The sequence below is a fragment of the Amphiura filiformis genome, unplaced genomic scaffold (assembly GCF_039555335.1).
Source record: "Amphiura filiformis unplaced genomic scaffold, Afil_fr2py scaffold_26, whole genome shotgun sequence".
Classification (NCBI taxonomy): domain Eukaryota; kingdom Metazoa; phylum Echinodermata; class Ophiuroidea; order Amphilepidida; family Amphiuridae; genus Amphiura; species Amphiura filiformis.
Window position 1 is genome coordinate 1,731,973 of NW_027305490.1, and position 16,672 is coordinate 1,748,644.

General features: G+C 38.6%; 1 long non-coding RNA gene across 1 annotated transcript; it reads right to left on the minus strand.

Moving 5' to 3' along the window:
• Positions 1-1,666: 1,666 nt before the first annotated feature.
• On the minus strand, positions 1,667-5,452 carry LOC140143734 (uncharacterized). The gene is made up of 3 exons (XR_011857789.1): positions 5,372-5,452; positions 4,126-4,219; positions 1,667-1,685 (listed from the first exon to the last, which is right to left on the minus strand). It is a non-coding gene; the product is annotated as an uncharacterized lncRNA (long non-coding RNA).
• Positions 5,453-16,672: the final 11,220 nt, after the last annotated feature.

Below are 16,672 nucleotides of genomic sequence, written 5' to 3' on the forward strand. Positions count from 1 at the left end.
TGTTAAAATGCATATGTTCAAATTTCATGTTTACTTACTGAACCTCGCAGCTTCCTCTGATAACTGTGTTAGCTTGGGTCTAAAGTAAGGGTTCCACTTCACCAACATTTTTGAACCACAACCGGGGTTCAACATGTCAAACTCAAAGTTAATCTGAAACATGAAAATTGAAAAGTGAATTAATTTAAAATACATCATGCTTATATTGTCCGCTGATAAATTACTTTGGGCAAGAATAAACAAAGCAAAATCTCTGAAAATCAGGAAGTACCCTGAAAACTGGTACCTCTTTATCAATAATTTAAACCATAATACCATAAGAACCTATGGAATGTATCAAGCCATGCTATGTATATGTCACATAGGAACATTTTTTTTTGGAAGGGGGGAAATTATGTTTGCACTCCTTCAGATGACGGTCATAACATGTTTAGGTTTAGAATCATGAACATGTAGTCCATCTAGATGGCCTGATTTTACTGCAAACCCGCCGGTCCTGACTGGTGAATTTCCAAACCTAATCCAAGCCCAGTCTAACATCTGGGATTTTTCAGATCCCCAGATGGTCATATCATGAGTTTGGGCCTGGTTTCACATTACACTTGCCTTGATTTTTCAAGGCAAGGTTTGGTGAAAGTCAATGGATTTCATGAGTCTATCTTGATGGACTATGAACAGGTAAACAGTATTTTGAATTCATAAAGTCGAATTCTAACCCTGCAGGAAAAAGCTTTAAAAAAAACCCTACACACATGTTGATACTGTTTGTTTGTATTCATGAGACAGATCGTGATCTCCATTTAAATACTAACCAGGTCAGGACTGTCTCTGAATCTTGGCATTTCTGCAAGTTGGTTTGTGATAGAAGGTGCCTCCTTTACTAGTTTTGATCTGCGGTAGAAGAACGTGGCTTTCAAGTTCGCTTTAATTTGGGACAAATTCTCCCTCGTTGGAGGGTGGTATTTCAGCCACTCCATCTTGTGGAAGAAAAAAAAACACACATAAGATTACCTAACTTACAACATGAGAAATGCACACGACTTTATTTTTATCCACCTGTGTATTTTATCTGGATGTCCAAGGTGGATGGGGATTAGAGTGCGTCCGGGCTCGCCCCTACATCTCTTCTCATCGCACAACCCACTACGCCCACGTCTGCTATCTTATCTATGGGTAGCTGTGGTCACCTCTATACATTGATATCTAAATTAGTACCTGGTGCTTTGCTTCTTATGTCATCAAAGAATGTGTCCCTCTAAATGATAAATTTTTGATGTTTATAATTATAAAACTGACTTGGATATGCTGGAAAATAATGAAAGAAATGAAGTTTTTCTTCAAAAGATATCACAACACAAGAGCCAAGTTTGTGATCAAAAGTATGATATTGACTATGTTGAAGCTGAATAATTCAACCCCTTTTTAATTATTAACGTATGCTATGTTACATTTACAAGAGGTGCACTAAATCTTTTGAAGAGCTAAAATTGTCACAAAACTGTATAGCACCCACCTGCTCCAGTACCTCTGCTGAGCACTGTTCTGTTTCATTGTCATCTGTGTCATTTTTTGTTTTTTTCTTGAGTTGACTTGTATTGCTAGGACCTCCTGCACGCTTTCAGCACTCTGACGCATTGTTTTTAGTCTCCATTCTATAAAGCCTTCGCCTCGCTAAAGAACAGCTCCTTCAAAGATAAGAAAATATGAGAAGTTGCAAATTTGTAAGATTTTTTATTTCTCTTGGTAAGTTCTGTGACAGGTTTTACTGAAGTGCCAATCATAGAATTGAAAATTACAGAATTTCCTTTATTCAGGGGTGTGGGTGAGCACAGAAGAAAATGGAAACCTCTGAACCCGGGGGGGGGGTACTCAAGTTTGGTTTTGGTAGGGACGTGCCGCTGAGATTTTGGAAGAGGACCCATAAATATACCAATTTTTCAAGAAATTTGGACCCATTTATATACCAAAAGTCAAAATTTTCGGCCGAATTTAACCAAAATTGTCTTAGTTTTTACAAATTTTCCCAAAATTTTGGGAAAATTGAGAAAATTTTGGCTAGATTAAGGAAAAATTGGGCTGTTTTCCGAAAAAATTGAGAAAATTTTGAAAAAAGGACCCATTCATATACCAAAATAGGCTTTGAAAAAGGGGTCATTGATATACCAGAAGGCCGAAAATGCTACCCATGTTTGCGGCACGTCCCCGTATGGTCATTTGTACTGAGTACACCCCCCGGGCCTCTGAACAAGATATTGGGAAAATATGAATTCTCTCACATGTAGCATGAGGTATCTTACAGATATAGTACGGAGCATATATGATGATCGGTATACCCAATGATCGTAAGTGAGGGTATGTCGTGAAACTAGTAGTAACGGTTGCCTTTTCCAGAGGTCTATACTTTGAATTTGTTTCTACGCTCACCTGTAATGGGTTTGAGCACTTTTAATTCCAAAGTTAGTCACCTCACCTGTAAAATAATACTTGTTATAGTACGGAGCATATCATATTTCCTCTTTAAACCCCTCTCCCTAAAAACACACCTCTAAATTTGGCTACCAAAACCCTAATAAGCGCCCCACCCCAATTCTACAAAGCACTCATATCCTTTATTGGCACCCACAAAACAACTTTTTGCTACCAAAATTGTAATAAACACCTCCACCGAAAAAATAAAAAAATCACGCCTGGTGCGATTAATATTAACAAAACCGTATATAGAAGAGGAAAACTGAACCTAAAACTGAAGGGAAATCTTTAATCACCATTGAACAAGTTAAAAGAGGAACTCTCACACATATTTACCAAATGTGGCCTTCACTTAATACACAGCAACAGTCCCAGAGAAAGACCACAGAAAAGATGGACTAAAAGGCACCGACTCTGAACGGATGAGCATTGCAAAATACCATAACGCATGCGCATACACACCAGGTCACTGTCAACTTTCAAATATTTGGATTAACTTGTTAACCAGCCTATACAATGCTCCTATTTCATGATAGTTGAAGTAGCTTGTTGCTACATGTACGCATAATGGTTGATATGGCGAAGTTTATGAGTATGAACATCAATTTGATTAGGCCCTTCACAATTAATTCTTAGTTTCCTGTTTCAAGTTTGAAAATAAAGGACGAGGCGACTTTTAATTATTAATTATCTATTGATTATTAATTATCTATTACTTTCTTTATTTTGAAAATGTGGTCGTGACTATTATCAACAGTCCATTTGGTCATTTTGACTAAGACTACGGATTTAATTATTTTACCTTTATAATTGATTTTGACTCTACAATGTTCTTGTTTTATATTCATAATCAAAGTTGAGATGATCAAAGTCAGATATTAGCAAATAAAAAGTCAATTAAAAGGTGAAAATACCTTAATAAAAATAAAATAATTAAATATTTTTCCATTCTTGATTTTGGACGCGCGAGGGAAACAGGAAACTAAGGATCAATTGTAATTGGCCTTAGAATGTTTAAATCTCCCACAACCAATCAATATGACCTAATATGGTATTACCAGCTTTGTTATAACAGGAAACTACAAGAATTTTGAATCTTTATCAGGGTAAAATTATAGGCTATAGACCAATTGATGACCTGTGATGTTAATGCCCAGCATTTTCCCTGTCTAGCCCTGCAATATGGCTGTGCATTGTAAGGGCCGTACTATTGAAACTAGCGCCATCCATGATGCAGGCTGGGAAATAAGTGGGGGCCAGGGGCCGTTTAGCCCCTGGTTCATTAAAAATAGCCCCTGGTTCCCTGTAAAACCCTGTGAACCAGGGGCTATTTTTTACCAAGTAGCCCCTGGTCCGGCGCTTCTTATTCCCAAGCCTGATTGAGTGAGGTATCAAACAGTACACAACAATTTTTTCCATCCATTGACTAGCCCCTGGTTCATTGAAAATAGCCCCTGGTTCCCTGTAAAACCCGTGAACCAGGGGCTATTTTTTACAAAGTAGCCCCTGGTCTGGCGCTTCTTATTTCCCAGCCTGCCATGATGACAATACAAGATTGTGAAGTTCAAGTTCCTGCCTTTGTTTATAAACACCATGGGTCAAATGGTCTATAGTACTAAGAATGTATGTTTGCATTTGGTTAATACCGGTACTCACATAGCCTTTACATCCAGGTGTACGATCTTTGAAACATGGAAATTCTGTCACCAACGCCTTTGCCATTGCCTCCTTTTCTTGAGTTCTGGGGTACCTAAAGAAATATACAAGTTAATTAGTACTAAGCCATTCTGTGGTTCAAGTTTCAATCACAAAGCCTCCATATTTCATACATCCCAGTCCTCCCTCCATTACTAAACTGTTCGCGTGCATAAATAGTTAGCCAATTTCATGGTGTTGAATTACAAAATTTTCATGCACAGAAATTTTTATAGGGTTTTGCTGATGTTTTGCCATTTGGGCTGTTACTTGCATTAGCAAAATTTTGATGCCACAAAACTGTCTAGACTTTGGTAAATGCACAACATTTTTGTCCCGATCTCTGGGAAAAATCACATATATTCACTATTATCCATCAATAAGGAAAATGTAGCACAGCCTAATTCACTTTTACTTATTACTTAGGTAAAGGTCCGTTCATACTACACCGTAATTGCACCTCCACTGCAAAACACTTCAGTGCGTTATCGCAATAAAGTTAAATTCATTTTAACTCGGGAGTTGCAGCAAAAAGTAATCAATATATCGGCACTAATACAACGCACCGCAACAAAATGCGGCATAGTATGAACAGAACTTTAACGCTCCTGAATTTTATTTTTTCCCAATGGTCGCAGTTTATAATTTGGTCATAAAATTATTACACATCCCAAAATTGAGGAAAAGCTACCAATTTTGATTCATCAGAGCATAGCATTTAATGTGTACACTTAACACCCATCTGATTTACTTCAAGTTGTTGCACTTTCTGACAAATTCATGATATTATCATTTGTTTACATGCATCACATTCCCATAAGCGTGTGAAATTGTGTTTAGCAAATTGTCAATGTGTGTAGCATTTTGGGATGTGATTGCTACATAATTTAGTGAGCAGATTTTGCCTATCAAATTCTGTAGCAGGGCATAATTTAGTGCGCACATTTTGCTTAGCAAAAGTGCTATGCACAATTTTACTACATAGCAGCTTCAACAGTTTATGTAGCGAACTGCTATGCTTGATACCAGCATAATTATGCCCTGAATATAACCTTTTTTTTTTTCATTAAAGTCTTAATGCTAATTAATTGTTTCAATTGGCTAATATAAATGTTACAATCTGTGTACCCCATCATGGTAGGATGTTAGTGGAAAGCAAATCATGAGTAAATTGACTATCAACTTGATAAGTATTATGGATACTTACAGATCTCCAGCTTTCTCTGTCAAGTGCTTTGTAAGGATTTTTACCACAAGCTTTCTCAAGGAAACCAGTTCCTGTCCAGACATCGTTCCTCCTTCCAGCTGCTGAATTATATCTTTACCCTTTGGGTCCCCTTCATAATCTCAGCAACTTGAAAACCCTGTAATTAAAAATAAGTAAATACAAAGGGTTGGGGATTTACATCAAGCCATCTTGATACACATAGAACCAACACCTACATTTACATGCTGGTAAAATTTACAATGATCAGGGTTGTGACCAGATGGTCGGCACAAGCCAGTTCTCAAAAATCCCAACCAGCTCTGACAATGTTCAGACAATGGCCACCAGTACTTTTTTTCAACTAGATGCCAAGTTATTACTAAAAAATTAGAAATATATGCAGAACTGGCAAAATTCTTTTTATTATTGTTTATTTACTATAAAATCCTTGAACACAAAATATGGGATTCCTATCATCCATAACATTGCTTGCATCATGAAACTACTACTTGCATGCACCCATTGCTGGAAGCACTGCGCTCCGTTCGCCTTACTCACTATGCTCACCTCCAAATTAACTGGCTTTAAAGTTAGCCTAGCCCTATAGTCACAACCCTGACAATGATGGATGCATAATGTATGGTATACAAATATTGACTGAGGGCACAGTATGGTTTTGAGATCACCTTGGGCCTATAATTTAACCATGACTCGAATTAAAAGTAGTCAATATTTGTTTTATATGTACCAAATTTAAAGATTCTAGTCATATTTTTGGTTGAAAGTACCGTTTCACAAATGCGTGCGACGTGCGTGATGATGGCTTTACGTGAAAAACGCAACACTTCATGATAATATGCCCCGGCATTGCAAAAATATGCCCGGGAATATTAAATTTGTCTTGCTTTCGACTTAGTTAGATTATGCCTGCGCTTTTAACCAATCAGATGCCAGGAATCTTTAAATGAGGTATATAAAACTGTATAGTTACTGTGGGGTATTGTACAAGTACCGCACATGCACACATATCAGAGTCACACAGACTACTTGCCCTAAGTTCTAGCTTGTACAAATATTTTACCTGAGATGCTGTATTGTTGCCTGCTGTGTTGGAAATCTGGGAAAGTGCAGTTCCTCCTGCAGAAGCTTCTTGAGAACCATCTACTGCATGTGATGTGCAAGTGCCCTGCTACCCACTCAAGGTGATGTGATTGCAGACTAAGGACTTGGGCTACTGTTGCCGTGTACTTTCTGACCTTTGTAGCTCTGATGTCTTCGGTGCTTCAAGGCCTTTCAGACCTGGTTCAGCAAGTATTTGTTTAAGTACAGCACCTGCTTCCTTGTAGGTAGATCGCGTCTTCCTGGCAAAGACATACTTATTGCTTTGTGGAATATCAGGGTGTCTATCCTGAAGTAGTAGTTGTAATGACTTCTTGCACTCTGGTGGTATTATAAGTGGCACTTGCCTTCCTCTCTTCCCACTAATTTTGACTAAGTCATAGGTCTCTGGAAGTTTCTTCTCGATTGATGACATCTAGTCCATAAGCTCAGTCACTTCTGTTCTGTCTGGTTTGGATGTTTGCTCAAATACCTTCATTTTAACCTTGGTTACCTCCCTTGGACGTCTCTTGTTGAAGAGGACTAGTCGAACTAGTGTCAGTTTCTGCAATCTGGAGAACTCTGAATAAGAAGTTGGCTTGCAACTCACACATGTCTTGATCTCCTTTACCAGGTAGGTTGATACAGCTTTCAGATCACTGGTTGATGGCAGATGGATCACTTTTCCACTTCTGCGAAGGTTGAGTGTATTTGCAGCTGAAGATGATACTTTGTCTCCCCATTCATTATTGTATAAGTCCAGGAACTTGATAGCTTCTTTTTCTAAGATGTCACTTCCAGCCTTAATCCCATAACTTCTAATTGCTTGACACTTCTTTATTTTTGCAAGCCGTTCCAGATCATAGCCTGCTTTAATTGCAAATGATGTCCGTTCCAGAACTTGCACATCACAAACTTCTTCCTCATCATCAATCTGCCCTGCTTCTTCTTCCACTGCTTGAATGATCAAGTCAAACTTGCTAGGTTTTATTAGATCATTCATTGTTACACCTCCTTCTGGCTCAATCAATCTACACCTCTGTACAATTCTTGCAGTACGTCTCATCTTTTCGGAAGCAATATGCTTTCTGTCAGGTTGATTTTTTAGTACTTGTGACCCCAGTTCCAGGATCAAAGGGTCATTCTTGGCAATGTCATACACTTTGTCTCGTTTCATAGTTGAAAGAACAACTTGCTTGAGTAGATCACTTGCCCCATGGAACTTGCTGACTAACATCTCACTTTCCCACTTTATGTTCTTCTTTGATGTTGACTCTTGTGTGTTCTCAACACATTTGCTTCTTGCTATGCAGCGATAGTTTGCATGCTTAAGCATGCTGTCCTTCACTACGTAGCCCAGGCATTGGGGACATGACCCATAATCTTCTGGTATAAGGTCACTTCCATCCGGAGTTCGACGAACAAGTATTAACTCTCCATCATTGGTCTGCTTAACTCGCTCATTATGATAGAAGTTTCCACGATGTCGCAACATGTCGAACAGCTGTTTCCGTTCATCTATGTTTTCTTTGGTGTCAGGCCTAATTGCAATAATTCTTGCTACTTCAGGTTCATCAGAATGGCTGTTTATCAAATGTCGACCAATCAACACAGTCACTACTTTCTCACAGAACAAACATGCATTTCCTTTACTGTAATCTCGCATCAAAGTACCATCATCTTTAAGTTTTGTTTTTTGGTAATAATGGATGTGAGATGAAGATTCACCAACAAGTTGGTTGTTTGACTGTTGACCCATGCCTCTGTTTTCAGTGGTTTCCTCATTTCCAGAACTGTTTGCTGATACATGTTGCTTATCATTTGCTTGCAGATGATCTTCTTCACACTCATGTTCAGTTGTACTGTTTTGTTTGCCATCTGTTCTAATTTCACTGCATGGTTGGTCTGATGTATCACTGTCTACATCACTATGACCTGGTACATAATCCGAATCGGGATCTGAAGCCAATTCTTTAGTGAATCTACCATTCTTCCGCCTTAATCCAACTTGAAGTGGATATACATCTGAGGTATCACTGTCTTCATCTGTTTCTGGAACACTGACATCACCTGCTGACAAATTTAAAAGAAAGTGTTGATTGTCACAATTGTCTAATGTACCATTAATATCAAAGCTGACTATGCTGTTTGATTTCAGAAGTCGATCTATTTCTGCTAGTGTTTGATCATCACTATGAAAATTGTTGATCATCTCTATAGGCTGACCTCCACTGCATTCAGTGTTGTCTGTAGGCTGAGCACCACATTCAGTGTTGTTCGCAGGTTGACCCACACTACATTCAGTGTTGTCTTCAGACTGACTACCAGCATATTCAATGTTGACTTCAGGCTGAACACCACTACCTTCAGTGTTGTCCATAGGCTCACCACCACCATATTCAGTGTTGTCCACAGACTGACCTCCACATGCAGTGTTGTCAAAATACTGCCTATTACCACAGTTAGTTTCATGCACAGGCTGACCATCACAACATTCAGTGTTAGGCTGACCACCACCACATTTAGTGTTGTTTACAGGCTGAACACCACATTTCGTGTTGCCCAAAGGCTGAACACCACAGTCAGTTTTGTCCTCAGAATGAACTTCAACACATTCAGTGTTGTCTGCAGGCTGACCACCACAGTCAGTGTTGTCAACAGGCTGACTATATCCACAGTTAGTTTCATCCACAGGGTGACCACCACCACGTTCAGTGTTATGCACAGGCTTACCACCACCACGTTCAGTGTTTTTTGCAGGCTGACCACCACCACAGTTAGTGCTGATTACAGGTTGACCACTACCTTTTTCAGTGTTGTCAACAGGCTGACCACCACCACATTCAGTGTTATCCACAGGCTGACCACCACTGCACTCAGTGTTATCCACAGGCTGACCACCACTGCATTCAGTTTTGTCCTTAAGTTGAACTTCAACACAATCAGTGTTGTCTGCAGGCTGACCACCACTGGTGTTTTCCACAGGCTGACCATCACCACATTTAGGGTTGCCCACAGGCTGACCACCACCACATTCAGTTTTGTCCTTAGGTTGAACTTCAACACATTCAGTGTTGTCTGCAGGCTGACCACCACCACAGTTAGTGCTGATTACAGGTTGACCACTAGTCCACTACCTAACTATCAGATACATGGGTAGAGTTACCATTTACAACTGTATCAGCTACATGGGTATCGGATACTCCATCTGTATCAGCTACATGAGTAGAGTTTCCATTTACAACTGTATCAGCTACATGGGTATCGGATACTCCATCTGTATCAGCTACATGGGTCGAGTTACCATTTACAACTGTATCAGCTACATGGGTATCTCATTCTCCATCTGTATCAGATACATGGGTAGAGTTACCATTTACAACTGTATCAGCTACATGGGTATCTGATTCTCCATCTGTATCAGATACATGGGTAGAGTTTCCATTTACAACTGTATCAGCTACATGGGTATCTGATTCTCCATCTGTATCAGATACATGGGTAGAGTTTCCATTTACAACTGTATCAGCTACATGGGTATCGGATACTCCATCTGTATCAGCTACATGGGTATAGTTACCATTTACAACTGTATCAGCTACATGGGTATCTGATTCTCCATCTGTATCAGCTACATGGGTCGAGTTACCATTTACAACTGTATCAGCTACATGGGTATCGGATACTCCATCTGTATCAGCTACATGAGTAGAGTTTCCATTTACAACTGTATCAGCTACATGGGTATCTGATTCTCCATCTGTATCAGATACATGGGTAGAGTTTCCATTTACAACTGTATCAGCTACATGGGTATCTGATTCTCCATCTGTATCAGATACATGGGTAGAGTTTCCATTTACAACTGTATCAGCTACATGGGTATCGGATACTCCATCTGTATCAGCTACATGGGTATAGTTACCATTTACAACTGTATCAGCTACATGGGTATCTGATTCTCCATCTGTATCAGCTACATGGGTAGAGTTTCCATTTACAACTGTATCAGCTACATGGGTATCGGATACTCCATCTGTATCAGCTACATGGGTAGAGTTACCATTTACAACTGTATCAGCTACATGGGTATCGGATACTCCATCTGTATCAGCTACATGGGTAGAGTTACCATTTACAACTGTATCAGCTACATGGGTATCTGATTCTCCATCTGTATCAGCTACATGGGTAGAGTTTCCATTTACAAAATTGTCACTTGCAATTAAATTGCCCAATTGCTTTATCCAAATTAAATCACGTTCAAATACTTCCAGTGTTTTGAACATCCTTTTTTTCTTCAAAACATCTGTAGAACAGGGAAAGAAGGACAATTAAGGGCAAATGTTAAGAACTTTCATTACAATCAAAATCAATCAGGGGAGTGCCATTTAATAATTAGGAGGGAAGCTGTTGTAAGCTCCCAATCGCCCATTGGGAGAGGAGCGTTAGGGTCGAGGCCATCAATCAGTCACTGAATGCCCATTTGAGAGCTGTAGTGGAGCAATCAGTCTTCCTCCCTTCAAACGGCAGTCCCTGCCATTTCAAAACATAACTTCCAAACAGTTATTAAGGAACAAATAAAAATATATCATGTTTCAAGTTTTTAAATACAAAATTGATATTTAGAAGTTGCAGTCTTGCAGAACTGCTAAATTTAGAACATTTTTATAGAGGCTAACCATTTGTAGTGGATCACTTGCAACTACACATCTTTCAGAAACTGTGACATATGCCACATTAAAATGAGCATTAAATCATTTTTTATTGGCCAAAATTTAGTGCAGAATATGAATCTGAAGTAAAAAACTAAAAATTTCTGACTTGAAAATTTCCCCAATTTGATCGTACATGGTATGAATGCTAAAATGTGACAGACAGACACATTTTGAGATGGAATATCTTCTATACTAAATGTCAGTGAACAATTTTACTATGTTTTTATATGAGGCCTACTTGATAGGAGATAGGAATTAAGTTTTGAACAAAAAATATATTAAAATATAGAAAATAAACAACTTGTTGATGTTTTTCTGTGACAGACAGGACATTTCAACACACATATTTGAAGGCCGTAGTATACATTTATAATGTTACTGTATGGGTTTAAAATTTGTTCTGGAATTGCAGTAAAGATGTCAAAGCTGATATTAAACCACTAATACATGTCTTTTGTGCATGTGCACTAGGATCAGCAATACTCATAAGATCAGCAATTTCCTGCAAAATTAGGGATACACAAACCTGTTTCAATTCCCCAAACTTCAAATTGTCATAAAAATGTATAAAATTATGCGAGGCAAAAAACAAGATTGGTTTCTGAAAGCTTTGTTAGTCTACTTTACAGGAAACAATAACTTGGAAGCATTGAATGAACTTTTAAAATTCATGCAAATGTACCATTTCTGTGGAGTTAGCCAGCAGTGATAAGGCACTTGAAAGTAAATTTTATATTTCCCGTAACCTGCCCGCATTTGAGATGCTGAAATCCCAAAAATTTCATTATTTTGTACAAATTATAATTTTTTCCATCACCATTTTCGTGCGATTTTGAAACCATGTCGTACAAGGTGTCCCATTTTGCGATGGAACAACAAAACACTGTCATTTTTACTTAATACAGATATTATTTATTCATCCTTCTTGTAATTGTCTGTGAAGTTTCAACTCCGTATCTTACACGCAAATTAACTTATGAGCGTAAGATGACATGGGTGTCAAGAGTGACTAACCATCAAAATATCGTAAAATGAAAGTTGAACACAATACATTTTTGTTTTCATATTTTTCTTATTACTTTTTATTTTTCTCTTATTGTTTTTTTCACGGAACTTATTGCAATAACGAACCATTATTGACAAATTAAATATTGCATATCTTGACTCTTGATGGTAACAAATAAAGGAAGATGGTAATTAGAAAGGCACACTTTGTGGTGAAGGCATTTCTGCACGCTGTATCTCATGCCATCAGCATAAGAAATTAATAACAATTTGCATTTAGGCTTTTTTTGTGTTTTGTTGAGTTGAAATCGCTGCTGTGTTTATGTTGTAAGACTATTGTCTATTTGCTGACTGAATCCTCAAAATAAACGTGAACAAGTTTAATTCTCTGTTCAACAGAATAATTTACTGTGTCTGCCATGCTATGGCTGGCCCTACTCAAAATCTCAAATGACCCGCCAAATGCACAGTACGGTCAGAGAACCTTGTGTTGCATTATGTCACATAAACATGGTAAACAGCTTGCTCAGGAATGCGGGCTAAGTACACAAGTTGTGAACTTGACATTCGCGGAGGCACTAGTAGAGGGTACATAGATTATGCCATGAAAAGGACATTGTTAACATTAACTTCGATTATTTTCAAAAACCTACATGAAACCATTTTTTGGGACACCCGCTAAATTAGCACCCTTGTTCGGTGGGGACAAAAATGTTTTAAAGGGAAACATAAAATGACTTTCAAGTGCCTAATGTACCAATCAAAATGGAAACAACAAGATATAAAAAGGTGAACAAATTCATAACAAATGTAACATATTCATTACACAGCCGTGACGTTAGTCATGGCTGTGTCTTTTTTCTTACAGGTTCTTTCTTTCTTTCTTCTTTCTTCTGTCAACCATTACATTTGCTCTAGCACTCACATGCTTACATCGATTTTGACCTAACTTGGTCACAATGATCATTGACCGTGCCCCTACATGTCACATGAAACTTGTTGGGTCAAAGGTCACGAGGGGTAACAGGGTCAAAAACGTGATTTCAGCTCAAAATGCACCTTCTCCTACAAATTACGTGAGACAGAGACGCCACTTGCACACATGCATTGTAATTACCCAGTGTCTATAAGGTGTACACAGATTTGGGGTCAAAGGTCATTAAGGGGTCACTTCCGGTATAAAACGAAAAACCTTCAAATTTTTTTATTAGCTCAGTAAAACATGGGACAGTAACGGTATGTTCACATATGATCTGCAGTCACCCAATGTATATGTGGTATTTTTTTTTTATTTGGGGTCAAAGCTCATTAAGGGGTCACTTCCGGTATAAAAAGAAATACCTTTAAAATGCATCTTCTTCCACAAATTATGTAGGACAGAGACGCCATTTGCACACATGCATTGTTATTACCCAGTGTCTATGGGGTGTACACAGATTTGGGGTCAAAGGTCATTAAGAGGTCACTTCCGGTATAAAACGAAATACCTGAAAAAAACTTTATCAGCCAAGAAAAATATAGCACAGAGACGGTACATTCACACATGAATTGATGTTACTCAGTGTATACGTGGTATTTTTTTTTTTTTTGGGGGTAAAAGGTCATTAAGGTGTCACTTCCGGTCTGAGACAAAAAACCTTCAAAATGCCCCTTCTGCCACAAATAACATGGCAAAGTGATGCCACTTGCACACATACATTGACATTAGCCAATGTCTATGGGGTTTTCATATATTTTAGGGTCAAAGGTCATTAAGGGGTCACAACACGGCTGTGTTCGTGGTCTTAGACCACAGCTAAGTCTAGTTGTAATTACCTCTGGTCTTTTCCTCCCGCCAAAGGTGGTTGTGTCATAATCCTCATGTATGAACCTGTATGAAAACCATACCTTTCTCAGTGTGTGTATTGCTTTTTGACAGATTGAATATTACTATTGAATGTATAGTTATCTCTGGGCTAAATTAAACATGAAAAATACCTGGTTCTACAGACAATATGTACCGGCCACAGTTCTTCCATGATCCAGTGCCTTCTAACATGTCTGCCCCTCCATCAAAATACAAAAGCTCGGAAGAGTCTGAGCCACGTCCAAGAAGAAAACCAAAAAAAAAATGCAAAAGTATGCAAATGTTTTATCACAATCACTTACCGGGAAATTATTTTCTTATTCCCCACACTTCGGAATGCTCAAGTATGAGGTTGGGATTCGTTTTACCTCAAATATATACTTTAAAAAAATCAGTTTACAAAGGAAATATTCTTGAAGATCCTGAGATTATTGAAACATTCATGGAAAGCCCTTTTAATAGGCAAAATGTGACCGTACAGCACGAATGAGCCGTAAATGTCTTCAATTGTATTCTGAGTTACAGTGTAAAATGGGCATGAAGGTCATATTCATAGGTATTTCAATTTGGTGCTACGTGTATCTCATTAAATGAGGTACACGTAGCACCAAATTGAGGTACCTATGAATACGACCTTCATGCCCATTTTACACTGTAACTCAGAATACAATTGAGGATATTTACAGCTCATTCGTGCTATACGGTCACAAATGATACAAATTTCTTGTTTTTAAATAAAACTTTAATCTTAACAAGGAATTCTAAGAAAACTGTGTTCTGGTATCAAAAGGAAATTTTTTGGGCATCAGTTTCAGGCACACATTTTTGTAGCTATTGCCGCTTATTAGAATTAGTTGAAACCTAAACTCACAAATATGCACTGTATACCACCTACCTTAAAAATGGAGGTTTAAAATGATGTAGTATAATAAAACTACAAGTATCAAGAGTATAACTCCCATAATAAGTATAATTGTCATGTAGACTTTATGCTGGTCTTCTGTAACTTTCTGGAATTTGTTTTCTTTTCCATCCTCACACATATCCTAGCTGTTTCCAAAACTGAGAGATAAGTTGCACTGATTTATGGAGGCAGGAAATGGTGACAATTGGGGAACATTTCTTTGACATAAAATCCTCCCAAAAAAGTTTCATTTGAATTTGGCTATCACTAGAAATGGACAATCAAGGACTGATGGTAGTTTTTCGTGTGCAGCAGGTCTGGGTACGGTGTATAAAGAAGGGGCAGCTCACGCCCAAGAAAACAGGGATGACCATGCGGTCGGTAACATTGGTAGATCCAACTCTGATCACCAGAGATTACAGCAGCAACCACAAACCCTGCAGAACGATAGAACGTACGCCGTAAGGGGAGTATGACAACCCCTGGGAGAGGACAGCCAAAGTGAGGGCGATGGGCGGTCCATGGGCCAGTGGAGGTTACGAACTGGAGTAGGAGTAAATCAGATGCGTCGCCCGCAAGGGGTGGTCAAGTCCAGATGCCGGCGGATGGCGACACAAGACCACAAGAAGATTATGACCAACCGTGGGAGTGGGTGAAGAAGGATAGGAAGTTTACACAGTCAGTACGGTACCGGTAACAGATAAAGAGATAAGTTCAAATGCAGACAGTACACCTAAAAACCATAGACGTATGAGCTCTCACAGTAGGCATGTCAAATAGAGCATCATTTTGCAGAGATGATATAGAAATGCAACACATGGCAAGAGCAAATGCTGCTGGTCATCACAGGCACCTCTGCTGAATGGTGGTGAAGGTGTAGACCATAATGATGGGCCTGGGACATGAACTCAATGAGCACTTCAATGACAGGCCCTGCCTGGCTTCAACTCCAAAACCTAAGGCACAACCCCAAATTGCAGGCCTTTCCTCAAGAGGACTTATGAGTAATAATATTGCACAAAATTTACTTTGTCACAAATTTTTGTGGCTTGCTCTTCAGTTGTTGCAATCCGGATAAACCAATTACACCAACGTGCAGTGTACTATCGGAAACAAAAAGAAATTATTTCACTGTAAAATACATCTGTACCTAAGTCCTACACTGGGTAATTTAATCAAACTTTCTGCCTAAGTTACTGTCAAGACTCAAGAATCCACAAGATTTTGATTGATTGTGAGACAGGAATGGTTAATATTTTATCCGTTATAATAATGTCTGCTCTATAATGTCTATAAAGTCTTTTCTCAAATCACCAATTTATTGTTGGATCAATTCAACAAAAAGCACTATATTATTGTGCCCTGTTTCTATCAGTATTTTTAATTTATACAGTACTTACATGTTTTTGTTTCCAAGGTAGATTTGTGACCCCATAGTTGTATAATAACTCGTCACCTTTGTTTATGTCTTTCGTAGCAAACAGAGCTAGGACTGGTCCATCAACATCTAACATCTTCATCCTACAGTTGATTTCTTGTGTGTCCCCATGGTTGACAAACTGGGGGCCTGTTTCTGGCTCCTTTGTGGCATCAATACTGATCGATGAATAACAATGAGACAATAAAATGAAATATATATATGTAGATTGAAATTAGAGAATGGCAGTTCTCGGCCAGCACAGTTTTTGATGCATCGACCGCAATACCTCCACCAAAGGGAGCGTTATGGC